Consider the following 13,812-nt stretch of genomic DNA (forward strand, 5'->3'; position numbering starts at 1 on the left):
CGTAAAAAAAAATACATTGTAACGCAGCAACTGGAGCATAACGTTAATGGATTAATCCCCGCTGTAACGCGTTTTCTATCTCCATTCGGGATACACTCGGGGGTTGAGCGGGGATATTTTAATATCCACAGGTATTTGAATATTTCATTTTGACAAATTCCCTACGGACGTGCTCGACTCAAAGGAAATTGAAGTCGGAGCGCGTGCAATAGAGCCGTATGCTGCACGCGATGCAGCTGGTTATTTTATGTTTACAGATGACTCGTCGGCCCAAAATAAATATCGTTGTCCGGGCCACAAATCTCCGAGGGCTACACATTTGTCCTTGTTCCTTTTTTCTTATTCGCGAAAGTGCTCCGAACATCCTCGTTTCGACCATTTAACGTAATGTGATTCCTGTTGGCACACATTTTTCAACGAGATGGCGCACAGTGCAAAGGGTTAAAGGGCTAATAATTAGGTCTTCATCGGGATACTAGCGAATTCGCGATCCTTAGTAATATCGGTAATGGGTTTCAGGACAGCTCGAATCCAGTTTGAACAGGACAATGAAAATTGCGAGCCGTTGGTGTACTTTGTCGACGCGACGTGACGCAACGTCATTACGAATATCTGTGATATAGCCGGGGGAAAGAGAATTTAATTAATGTAATGCATCCGGCATTCCCGTTAGCTTCGATCTAGCGGCCATGGTCGCGTTTCTCGATCGGACGAACGAGATGGATTCCATGGTTCGGTCCCGTGTAAGTCTATAAACCCGGGGATATGCGTCCATGCATCAGTCGCATCTTCGGTGCTCGCGTATCGTGTCGGTGCACCTCTATGTACCACCTTTATCCCGGATTAACTATACGTCACGGGGCTTGCTTTCGATCCAGCCCCCTGTTTCCTGCGTGTGCGCGCGCGAGTGTACTCCGCGTATCGATGGGCGAAAAAAAGGACTCGTCCCAGACGCAAATAGTCGGGGTAAAAGGAAAAGGCGCCTCGATACGCCTGTTGATGCTCCGTGGAACCGTAATGCGCGCACATGCACGCCATTCTTCGTCAACGGTATTTCCCTTTCGAACGTGCGCGATGCTTTCGCTGCCGAGGTTGCTTCGTTCGAGTTACTCCTCGCAGCTTCCCTGAGAGTTATCGATACTATCTTTCAAGGAAGAAAAAGCGGTTGTCGTGGGACCTTTTATCGGGAGAAAGGCGTTTCCTCCGTAACGTCTGCTGGGTTCGTTTTACTTTCTCTGGTTCTTTCGGGAAATTTCTTTTCTTTAAACTACTTATCGTTCTACGATTATTCTATAGTTTCCGCCAATCTTGAGTCTCGCAGTTTGCGGAGAATTATATTCGAGTTAAGTTTGACGTAGATGACGAGGCAGGAAGGGCTACGTACGACCGAAATGAATTCTGCGTTCAAAAGATGGAAGATAACGTCCCCCAGCCGTTGTCATCATCAAAATCTTGCACTCCACTAGGAGGGTCAGGAGCATATGCTTCAAATTTAACCACAAGATGTTGATACCAAAGGAAGATTGAATTAATAATACCGTAGGGTCTTGGCTTCAGCCCTGTAATATACGAGTATCTACCCTCGGTTTTCCTACCAAGTTTCCTTTGACACAAGTCCGGCTTCCGTCGATTCAATCTTTTCGCCAAAATGTTAATCGAGCAGATCGCAGAAAGACCCGCTAATAAGCATTATATATCACAAATAAATCCGTCGAAAGTATTCACGTTTACAGCACCTCGAAGAGTCTGTCCTACACTAGAATGAGAATGATGAATGAGATATTTAAATGAAAAAAAGTATTGGCACAGATTTTTATTTGGCCATTCGCTGTTCCAGTCGTCGAAAAGTAATTATCTTCGGCGATACCGATAGCGATATTCAACGGACGCTGATCGTTAACGCGAAAGTATGATAGGGATTTTATTAGCGCGCGAAATTGAAAACGATTTTGTTTTCTCGCGTTGCTGGCACACTTTTTCTCGCCCTTCCTGGTGGCTCGCAATTAACGCGCGGACTCGCGTATATCGTTTCACGTTGTTACACGTCGGCGAACAGCTGGCCGAGGACAGTTCAATTTTTGTCGAGCGAAATGGCAACAGCTTAATGAATACACCGGCCAATGTTTTATTCTCTAGAAAAAACTTTCGGCGGTGAAACAGTTTGCGTCGGCATCTGCCGGACACATGCCGCTATTCGAAAACACGAAATAATCGAACGAAATTTGTGTAAGTTCGTCAACGACATAGGCGATCCGAGCGACGAGAAACCGAAACGTTTAAATCGTGATTTAATCGAGATGCACCGCAAGGAGCTGCAAAGAATACCTCTGAGCGATGTTCGCGATGAAATCAATCGATCGTGCCCACGAGTCTTCTTCCATTTCTCAGCAATTACGTCGAAGAGCAGCGTGCCGTGTCGGCGAATCGGCGCCCAATAAAACCGTGGAGAAACAGGAACACGCGAGAACACCGATATCCGCAACAGTTTCCCGAATCTGGGGGTGGTTCGACTCTCGAAAACATTTCTGATTTATCGCTGCCGCTGGTGTACGCTTAACGCTCGTGTTTATCGATTGGTGCGCTTTATCAATCACGCCAGCCGCGAATGATCTCGCGGCATCATCATCCGACCGACGTGGAGGGAGAAAGTTCCTATCGGCTCGGGCGCGTTAAGGGAATCGACGGTATCTCTCGGGTGCCACGAAGTAAATCAGCTACTGTCAGGATCGACGGTGCGGGATGGAGGGCAGCTGACGGTGACGCTGCGGAACGAAATGATTGGCGTGCCAGGCCACCGGGGAACGATTCTGGCACGGGCCAAATGGATCGTCGATTTTTCCGTGACCGTTGCTGCGCTGGGACTGCTGATCGTCGGCCTTCGAGGGCCAAAGGGCGATCCTTGCTTACCACCGAGATCGTGCGATGCGGGAAATGCTACAGGGAAGCCTTTGATTCGGTCAATGAAAATAGAAGGTTGTCGAGGAAAATCGAACGGATGAGGATAAAAGGACGTCGAGTATTTAGTTTGCTTCGTGAACATTATCACCGATAATCGATTAAACTGATTTGTTGCGTTAAGGGGTTACACCATTTTGCCCACTCGAATTTTCAGGTTTTCCTAACAGCGATAAATTCATTCCGATCCCCAATATAACGTAATATCTTTTTGTAATTCCTTAACAGCTGGGAAATGAATTGAAGTCAACCGAGTTTCTCATCGTTAAGAGAAAGACTCGACCAATTGCTGTGTCTTGGTGTACGAGTCGCTGGATCATCGACAAATAAATTAGTCAAAGCCGGGATCCCGAGTCGGGTGTCCTGGGTTTCCATTAGGACGAGTTCCACCGAGACGGTAAAGCGCGCGGTATTAGACCGGCTGTCTGACTCCCTACGACTCGCCATTCGTCTCGGAAGGAAGATGGTTGAAAGTAGCTAATTTCGAGGTCCGTAGGATTCGCAGGGACCTCTTGGCGTTTGCGTACTTATTCGGCTGACGTCATCGTGTAACCCCGTTGGTAATTTGGTTGCAGCTGGCCTCTGAAACAGGAGGATTTGCAGGTTTTATTTCACGTTTACTGTTGATTGCGTAAGGCGGGAGTGACTATGACTTTTCAAGGACGAAAGCTCGAGGTGTCGCATCGAACCATCGATTTAGTATCCGAAATCAGTCCTCGAAAAGTCATGGTTAAGCAAGTGGTCCACCTTCGTGTGGTTCCCGCCGTGAGTACCTCTACAGAGGGAAACCGAGAGCCACCTCTGCGAGTACGAATCCTCCGACGCTGTTGTGCGTGACACAATGTCAGCTGCAGAAAATCTTAGACGTTCGATCGATTATAATATAGAAATAGACGAATAGGAATCGCGTTAACGGTCAAATGTGGCAGTTAGTTTCCACGGGGCAGTCCGATACAAATAATCGTGGAAATGAAATCATCGTCAGGCACCCGTGGCCGAGTATAAACAAGTACCGTGTTTAGCACACGCGTCGTTATAATTAACAACACGTCGGTTCATTACGGGGTTACATAATGTCGATCTATCTTATTACCGGCTTGGTTGCGGTGAAAATTTCGACGACATCCGTTACCACTGCGACCATGTGTCTATAATTTATCAAACGAACCGCGCAGTGCTATTAATAACCCATCACTCTGAAAACGCGTAGCCACAGATCCAGCTGGTTCGCAGCTGGACCTCAACGATAGTTCATCCACTTTACAACCTACCTCGATGTCGTTACAGTTCCAATCATTTTTCTTAAAGTTCTCTCAGATGGGACTTGGTGGCCGAGGAATGGTGCCAAAGTCATTAGAATTAGATGAAACGTCGTAAGTAGGTACTAGAAAATAATTTGTCTTCTTTTTATTCTCTTCTGTAACGACAAAAGTCACATTTTCTAACTTTTTATTGTTCCGGATAGTTTAAAAGGAACTTTTTTCCTCCAACTTACCAAACGATCGATACAGAACGTGCTTTTTTTCTGACCCAATGCTCCATTCGACTAGCTGGTCGTTCCATCCTCCTCTCTGGAGAAGGCAAATCGAAATTGTCCCAATTCGAAAGTTCCCACTCGCGACGGGACTAATCGAATCTCCCATCTTCGGATTGCAAAGCGTCGATAGAGGCAGACCGAGCAATAACGAGTAGTCTCTTCTCTCATTCGTCAGACTTAGCGGGTCGCTCGGGGGATTCGTAACAAATATGATAAGCCGGGCCTACAAAGCCGGCACATGGCACGCGCGTTTAAGAAAGTTATCGCTTCAGACACGCAAAACTTGTACCCGTGCGGAAAACATAAATTTCACCGAGTAATCCATGGCAGGGTGAGTCGATGGGCCCGGGTTACACCCCCTGATAGGGTGTCTGCGATCCGTCGATTTGAATTCGATTATCCCAGACAGCACTGTGTTTCTGCGAGGAGGAGGAGGAGGAGGAGGAGGTGGTGGAAGGGTGGTTTCTTCCCTACGGGAATGGGAACTTAAAAAGGTAGTTCCGGTTAAATAGCCAGACTGCCAGCAAGAATAACGGCGTTTGTTATTGGATGAAATATCAGCTCGTCCATTATTCAACGGGGTTGGGTATCGACGTTGGTAATTCAATCGAGATTCTATGTACCTTCGCGGCAGAGTCACGGTTCCCAGGCGTTGTTGCTCCGGCTAATTAATACGGCGAAGTCGGACATTATATCCGACAGGTTATTGGCGTAATTTGGGAGAACGGTGCTGGTCTCGGCTGTGTTATTCCTCGTCAGCGCGACCTGGCCAACGTCCGTCCGCGTACATCACGGAGAAACGCTCTGCGTCGAAAGTTTGTATCGCGTACCGATCCTACCGAACTAAATTAGAAAACCTGGCGCAGAAACGCAAGTTGTAATACATAGAGCCGATTATGGGGGCCGAGGCAATTAAACGGACGAAAAATGATTGTACTCGCTATGGGAAAGGTCTGACAAAAATAAGGAAAATTATACAAGCTAGATATCGTTCGAAAGGTCTTGGCTCGAAGTTTTTTTAAAGAAGTTTATTATGACACAGGTACACAATCACGTGACAAATAACATCACGTGTTGGAGTGTACGCGTCCTTCGAATCACGTGTATTCCAGCACAGTGCAATACGGAGCAGTAGCACAGATACCTCTCGCTGTAGAGCAGATCCGAAACGAGACGCAAATCGTTTTCCACGAAGCATTAATAATTAATTTCGACGTCATTTGCTTTTCATCACGGGTTCTCCGGCGAGCGCGTCGCGTTCTGACTTCTGTATTCGAACGGAACAAAATTGCGCCTCCGATTGCGATGAAATCTCATCGCCCATTCAATTGTATCCGAAAAAAAGAAGAGCTTGAAATTCATCGAGCCCATTAAACGTATTCCGTTCGGCGATATTGATTAAATTACTTAGGAAACCGGTTGCTTGCTCGATCGGATTAATGCGATCGGATTCAAATACCGAATCGCTTGGAACCTTACGGTAGATTTAATTAAATTTTCGTTCAACGTACACGTTCGGCATTTTCGTTCGGCTAGCTACTAACCCATTAGTACCGACTTGCAGCTCGCGTTTCTAACGCCATAGGACGTTCCGTTCTAATTTAACAATTTCCCAAATAATTATTTCCAACGGCGAATATTTCAAGTATCCACGGGCATTAAGAGGGCTCAACTAATTACGAACGAAGCAGGCTGTAAGCAGCAGCGGCAGCAGGGACTCGTAGCAGCCTCTTAACGTGTCGAAAGACTGAGACTAACAAAGTTTCCGGGTGTTCACGGCTTTCATGTGGCTCACGTTTCGCGTCGTTGCACTTTACGAGTGCAGTAATTGGGTCATTCCGACGACATCGCGGGATAACCCCGCTGGCGCGTTAAATTCCAGAGTTTCGTTAAGTGGACATCATGCTAATTAACAGCATCGATACCGTTTACTCGGACTCGCGTCGTCACTGGCCTTTTACGAGCCGGATAGAAGTTGAACGACAACGAGTAGGATCCTCGCCGTTCCTGATAGTCGGGGATGAAAATCAACTGGTCACTCAAGACCACTTTCTCTCTCATGAATCACGACTTCTAGCTTTACGACGTCCCATCTTGGTTCTATGTTTCAGAGACGTAGTCAGAGAACATCAACGCGAATGGGACGCTTCTCGCTACCCAGTGCATTTTATGGTGACGGAGAGTTAGGATTTCATTCTTTCTTGCATATTTTCATAACCACCTCGGCTGGTCGTTCCCAAGGCTACAGCGTGAATTTCCGACGTCTCGTAGTGATCGCGAATATCGTTATCGTTTTTAGCGCGCAACATAATAATCCATCGCGACAAGTTCATCGAAACAGGCGCGATTTAAATAAAATTACAGACCTTCAGTGATCCAGCCGCGCGACGCGCTCCGAAATTCCCGGCCATGTAGGATAATGGCTGTCAAATTGCGAGCATAATATTAATCGTTCCCGGCAACACCGTTACATATTCCGATATTTAAACTGTCCGTGCATTCTCTCTCCATCTCTCGATTTTAACGTTCGCCATCGTGGGACCAGTTCGGTGTGGACGTAATTCGTTTGGCAAATGGAGCGAAATTCGCTAGCGTTCGATATTTTTCAAACGACGAGAAAATTAGATCAATCGAAAAAAAACTTGCAACGTTATCGCAGAACTTTAAAGTGGATCACTGTCGAGCAAGGAATTAGGACGAGATACGTTGCATTCTCACGTGAATTACGGGTCGGCGTGAAATCACTGGCACCATTTTCCCGCGCGTGTCAGTCACGGGGATGAGAGGAGAGATTTTCCTTCTCGTGGGAGGAGATTTAGGTTGCGGGGTCGGTGGGGAGCGGGGAAGGTTGAAGCGGGGAAAATCTGATACAGAGCACAGGAGAAGCAACGACTCAACGATTCCGAAGGTTGAAGCGTATCGAATCGACGGAATAAGGGACCGGGGGGTTGCGCCCCTCTTGCATGCGACACAAAAGTGTATTATGTATATGCCGCGGGAGGGAGGATGCGTTACGAGAGAGGGTGACAAACTCTCGCGATGCGTTCATGTGTGTGCACGCGCATAAAGCCCTTCGTAATTGGTGGGCTGCTAGCGAAAGGGAGGTGATCCCTGATGGGAAATAAACTCGGACGTCTGTCGGTGTGTTCTATTATTTATATATCCGTCGAGCGGGTTCCGCGGGCTCGTTTCAGCGTTGCGGAATGCGAGCTGGGAAATGGTTTAAGATGTAACTAGAAACTCGGAATGACCCTGCATCGCGGTATCGTGTAGATGGTAATCATTTGATGACGTTTCTCCCAGCAGGTATAAACCTGGAAGATTACAACCTTTTATTGCGGCGTGTATCAAAGTGTGTTTCTTGGAGCTTCGCGAGGTTGGAACGTACATTATAGCATCCAGCGGACACCGTGTGACTGAAAGTTTTGCATTTATTAATTTAAATTTCCACTCTAAAGTCCCAGGCGGTTTTAACCGTAGGTTTGTCACATAAAGCTTGAACAGTTTCTCTAGGTAAACAACGCTTGCCTCTCCTCATAAATATATGAACTTCTCCAAAGAATGTAAAGGGTGGTCCCAAAGTCCCTTCCAAACAGCCCTTCGCTACGCAGCACGTGCTGGAAATCATAGACCGCAAGTTTAAGCGAGCAATCCCAAAATGGCGTCGTAAATAAGCTAAACGCTATTCGTTTTATTTCTCCACAGAGGGATCGCCCCATCGCACAGACACACGTATACACACAACGTCGATTATAGAGCAATCCATGCACGTGCAGACGCGGGGGTAGTCGGCTCGCGTAATTTGTCTGAGTTAGGTTACGTGGAAGGTCGGGATTCCAGCGGGTGTTCGCCCTCTCTAATATAAAAAAAGTGCAATCTTTCTCGCGGAGCGGTTTGCAAGACAGCGTCGCGGTACCCCCACGAGAAATTCGTATTCCTAACGTGACACGGTGGATTATGGGGGATTTATAGGGGGTTCTAGGTGTTCGCGGCGGTAACGGGCTCTAAAATGGAACGAACCCCGCCGTCGACTGATAGTCGACCGAAAGGACCACTGCATATTTCTTTGGCGCGAATAGACTGCGAGCGTGTCGTGCTTTATTTATGTTTTTTGTAGGCTTTCCGCGAAAGAGAAATGCTGTTCTTAAAGCTGCTCGCGAGTTCATGTAGCCGGAGCTGGAATGGAGAGGAAAATACAGTCTGTAATTTACGCGGTACACTCGATCAACGTTTCCCTTTATAATTAGCGAGAGCAACGTGAAAGAAGTTGCGTTGATTTGCCTTTCATTTGATCGAACTCACTGATCAGGGATACAACAGAGGTAATCGACTGATCCGATTACTTTGGTTGGTTCGCAATACAATTCCTCGCACAACACAAAACTTTGTCGCCTACAGAGTTTCAGTCTAGTAGCCACCCGGAGGATCAGTCCCAAAGGGTTGTTGATAATTTACAGATAGGAGCAATTACCTATAAATAATCGATGAATTAGAAAAATGTGTAAATAGCGCAGGAGTCTCTACGAATAATAAAGCGCGGAAACTCGAACCCACGATCTTCGGATTCACAGTCGACCGCTTTTCCTACACAATAATCCCGCACCCTGCGATTCGTGTTCTTGTTTGACTCCTTGGGTATGCGTGGCCGCGATCCTACAATAGTATGTTCATGTTATTACATAGATGTTGAATTACTTGCCACATGTTTCGTTAATTTAGTATTTCCAGATTTATTTTCACAAAGTTTCCACGAGTAGTTTTCATAATTAATCGCTTGGCATTGGTCCTACGTATTACTCGCAAAAGATTTATTCGGTGGCTACAAACACGAATGGTGTTTACAATTTCCTACATACCCCTATAACAACCAAAACTTTATTGCCTGCGGAGTTCCAGCCAGCCAGCTCGCCAAAGTCTCGGCCCCGCAAGCTCAATTTCAAAGGGGTTGAAGCACAACGGGCACGTTCGCCGAGGAAAATTTTCTGAACGAGACCCAGGCACGCGAGCTTCTTGGCAAATTTTGCGGGGAGTCAGCGCGCCCGTTTTTCAATTGCAAAGCACGAAAGGTCGGTTGTCGAGCAGAAAACAGGCGGATTAAACAGCGACGAGCGTTGCGCAGCCACGACTCGCGGTCGACATTTATTCTCGTTCTTCTTTCTATCCTCTTCCGCAGCAGGGAACGAGAAGAGGCCATTTCGCTACGGGCCGTATTATCGCGAGCCCCAGTTTCGAATGAAATAAACATAGGGTTGTAAGGTAGCGTTCGTTCCCTCTAACAATTCAGCGACTGCCGGTAAATTGCCTGCCTTGTCGCGTACAAACGAACCGGAGCTTCGGCAAATAACTCTGCCAAGACGATCGAACGCACAGGCCCTATTTCCCCTATCGTAGTAATTATGAAAAGCTCCGCGTTTGATCGCGACACAGAAGGTACGCGGTTGCGCGTATTTAATTTATGTACATTTTGCCTCGACAAACACCTATTCCCATGTTACTCGCGGTAGAAAGGTTTCAAACTTCTCTCGCTACTCGTACCACACGCTTCGCGATTGAGCTTTTCTTCCCGTGTTCGCTCGTATGTTAGCGTTACATTTAATAGCAGCCAGGCTGGAAGCCAAGTAAGAAGTATACTGTTTCATAAAGTATCTCGAACACGGCGATTTGCTCGTGCCTGGCAGCGTAGAGGGGCTAGAAACGTCTGGGAATGAAGGTGGTATAACGGAGTTTATTTCAAGCGCTGGAAACTGGCTCCATTTTCATTTTTGCCGAACGAGCGTTTTTAATAATTAGGGTAATTCGGCACTCGTGATCTGGTGTCTACCAGTTTATTACATAAAGTGATCCAAGTTTGGCATCTTTCTGCTATTCTTATTGAACAAATGCGAGGCTATAATAATCATTAGTTCCATGCTTTGAATATTGTCAATCTTGGGAAGGGAGGTAACGGTGTCGAACGAAGGCAAAACTTTGGAGCCTAGTTTTCTCATCTTCGTCGCATCAGAAGCGTCGTTGAAGCGTCGGTCAAAGCGACGTGGTCGTGTCCGCCCCATTTAACGTTCACCTTATTGACCTTATGCTTAATATTAACGAGACGACGCGGTCAAGCGACCAGGCACGTACGTATACACGGAGAATAGAGAGAAACGTCGTAACTAGCCGAAGGTCGTTAACCTCCTCATTTGCACCGCTTTGATCCAACCCTACGTTCCACCACCCGGCTGGAAACACGTTTCCCCTCTGTGAATCGTGTCTCCGAATCGATCCAATTGATTTTCGAAATGTCCCTCTATTCCAACCTAACTAATGCGCCCGCAACGGAATATAAAATGGATCGGTCGAGCCCGATTGATTTGCATAAATAATTTCGAGCGTATCATCAGTACACGCCCGAAACTAGTTAATTAGCACAACGTTCCCGGGGAATACGAGGGTGTCGAGGCGATTAACAATGACGTACTAGCGGCTTCGAAACGTCCCGATCTAAATGGATCAGCTTCTCTCGATGGAAATGGTATTACCATCCAGCTGGATGAGACGATCTTAAGAATCAACTCCATTCCGCATTTTTATTTGGACACCGGACTCACGTTTAACACATTCGCGACCGTCAGATATTTTATATGTTCCTAATACCGAGTTCTGACGAAAATAATCAAATTCTAAAGCTGGACATTGGACATTTGTATCGCTACAGAGATGATAAAAATGACAAGAAGTCGCGAATGTGTTAACGTAAGATGGACCTTTTTGATCTTCGGTAATTCACGTCTACGAGGAATCGTTGCGATTCGGCTGAAAAAAGTCGTCGGAATTGTATAGATTCGGTCCATCGGCGATCGTTTTCGCGATGTAATCGGGTCAGTTCTCCAAACGGGAAGCGGAAAATAATCGCGAAGCGTGCCCGTTGGCCCTCGCATCTAGGTCAATCGACACAAAGGAACGCCCCATCGTGAGAAAGCGCCGATAGATAACAAGGGAAGACATTTTCATTGCGCGTACTCTGCAAACGATGGTCGACAGGGTAGCATGACTGACAATGCGAGCGACGAACGGAAGGCAGAAATCACCCCGGCGGTTATTGCAAGCGCCCCGATTCGTTTTAACGAACGCCAACGGGCAAACGGAGAACGCGATGTTACGCTTGGCGATCGTTAAAACTTAACGAAATCCCGGCGCTGTGGCTGAGGTACGGGCCAGTATGTTACCAGTTTGAAAAGCGTACCTGGAATCCGGGTCAGGTGTAAAGGGTACGTTATAATTGCGCTCTCACATAACACGAGCTACAATAGGCGACTGCTTAGACTTTTCTTTCCTCTTTTATCTATCTCGCCGCGGATTTAAAAGGGTATTGTGCACTACGATATTTGAAAAATCAATTTTTGGATCATTACATTTTCTCGAGGTTCAGGATTACGGTTAAAACATAATAAAGTTCTGCATGCTGTGAGAGTTCCAAGGTACGGATTTGTCTCTATTGATTGTTGGAAGTTGAGGAGGAAAGGTTGTTGGCAGGAAACGAGTTACGACTTTTAAAACCGTTTGAAATTCCCGATCCGATCGTTGAAGAAAAATTTCCTGGCAATTTCGATCGATTTCTTCGAGATCGAGAATCCCACGATAAAAAAAATGGATCTCAATAAGAATTGATTCGAGAGATATCAAGAGTCTATTCGAGCTTTCGGATTGCTTCTCGTGCCCCTTGGAAGGTAATTCTGCGGAATTTTCTCTCGAACGCTCATTTTTTTCGGGTATAAAATTATTCTGAAAAGTTACTGTCGTCCTAGAAAAATTCTAAAAAGACCCGATACTCTTGAACCTTTCGGATGGCCGAGGGGGGGAATCGAGAACGAGGTTATGCAAGTTCACTTCCACAGAAATCAAGTGGTCCCTGAATGCGCTCTTCCTAATGAAGCCTCTGAATGCCGGGTAGCGACTCTACCCGGAAGACTGATGCACGGCCCCAGTATTAAGAAAATAAACTTCCTTAAGCCAAGCCCTGGAATGCCCTCTCGTTAGTTCTCTCAATGCCAAAGAGCCGGGGATATATATTCCACGGTTTGAATGCGGCTTCCTGGACTCCTCCGACCTGCTCCGAGCTCCAGCTTCTTCTTCCACCGTGGCAAAAAGAGACGAAAGTAGTTTACCGTCGACGGATATAGAGGATTCTATGGAATATTCGGATCGATCCTTCCCGGAGGGAAAGCCTGTGAAGCTTGTACCAGAAGAAAAGGAAGAGGGAAAGGGTCGCAGGAAGTCGAAAATGATCCGAAAAATATTGTTCGCCGCTGACCGTGCTGACCGACTTTTTCTCTCTCTCTCTCTCTCTCTCTCTCTCTCTCTCTCTCTTCCTCCGTCTGGCAAGATTAATTATCAAGCCGTAGTTGTATTAGTTTGCACGTTAATAGCTGTCCGAGAATTTTTAACTGGACAATTATTCTGGCCCTTTTAATGGGAGAAGTTTAACGATGCCGGCCAAGTTCATTCTCTTTTATTCCGACCGGGAACGTATGTGCGCGGTCGCGTGCGATTAGTAAGGGGATAAAATAAATTATCGCTGCGACTTCTCGGACGCGATAAATCGCCGTGGAAATTCCGGTGATACGCGACGGAGTATGTTTTACCGTTGTTCGAATGAGAATTTATAAATTCGTAGCGAAGAAAGATTCATAAATTATCGTATCGAACCGAAAGGATCCGCTTGTTTGTCGAGAACGAAAGGTTAAACGTCCATGGGAGAACGAGAGGAAAATTAATAGTCCTCCCGGTTGCTTGGATGTAAAGACGTCTACCTGCTAATTAAAATTTCTGTACCCGGATGTACCCTCAGCGGAGGAGCCTGCAGATAACTGGAGGCTCCACCTTCCTTTTCAAAGTCTTGCAAGGAAGAAAGCTTTTAATCCGCCGCGTAGCGTAGCATATTTAATTACGAAAAATAATACTCGGTTGAAAAATGATTTTCTCTGGTTAAAGGGAATCTTCGCTCGGAATTCGTGCAATTTCCATATTAACGTTTCGAGCTACTGGATTCCCAGAAAGTACTTCCTCGCAGTTAATGTAACACTGTTACCGTAGAACGCTGCTCGCGTTTATTCTTTGCTCTGGCATGAGATATTTTACGAAGCTGTATTTATTCAGTCGAGAGACCATCTGGTCGACGATTGTAGTTTCCATTTAACCAGTTGACTATAGCGTCCTCTTTTCAAAGCGCGTACCTATGTGCATCGTAACAAATTAATACGTGAAGCATACTCTTAAAGAACCAATGGTAGCTAAATTTTATGCACGACGAGTATACGCGTCAATCACAGATAACTGGTTAA

Source organism: Hylaeus volcanicus, chromosome 5 (genome assembly GCF_026283585.1).
Source record: "Hylaeus volcanicus isolate JK05 chromosome 5, UHH_iyHylVolc1.0_haploid, whole genome shotgun sequence".
NCBI lineage: Eukaryota > Metazoa > Arthropoda > Insecta > Hymenoptera > Colletidae > Hylaeus > Hylaeus volcanicus.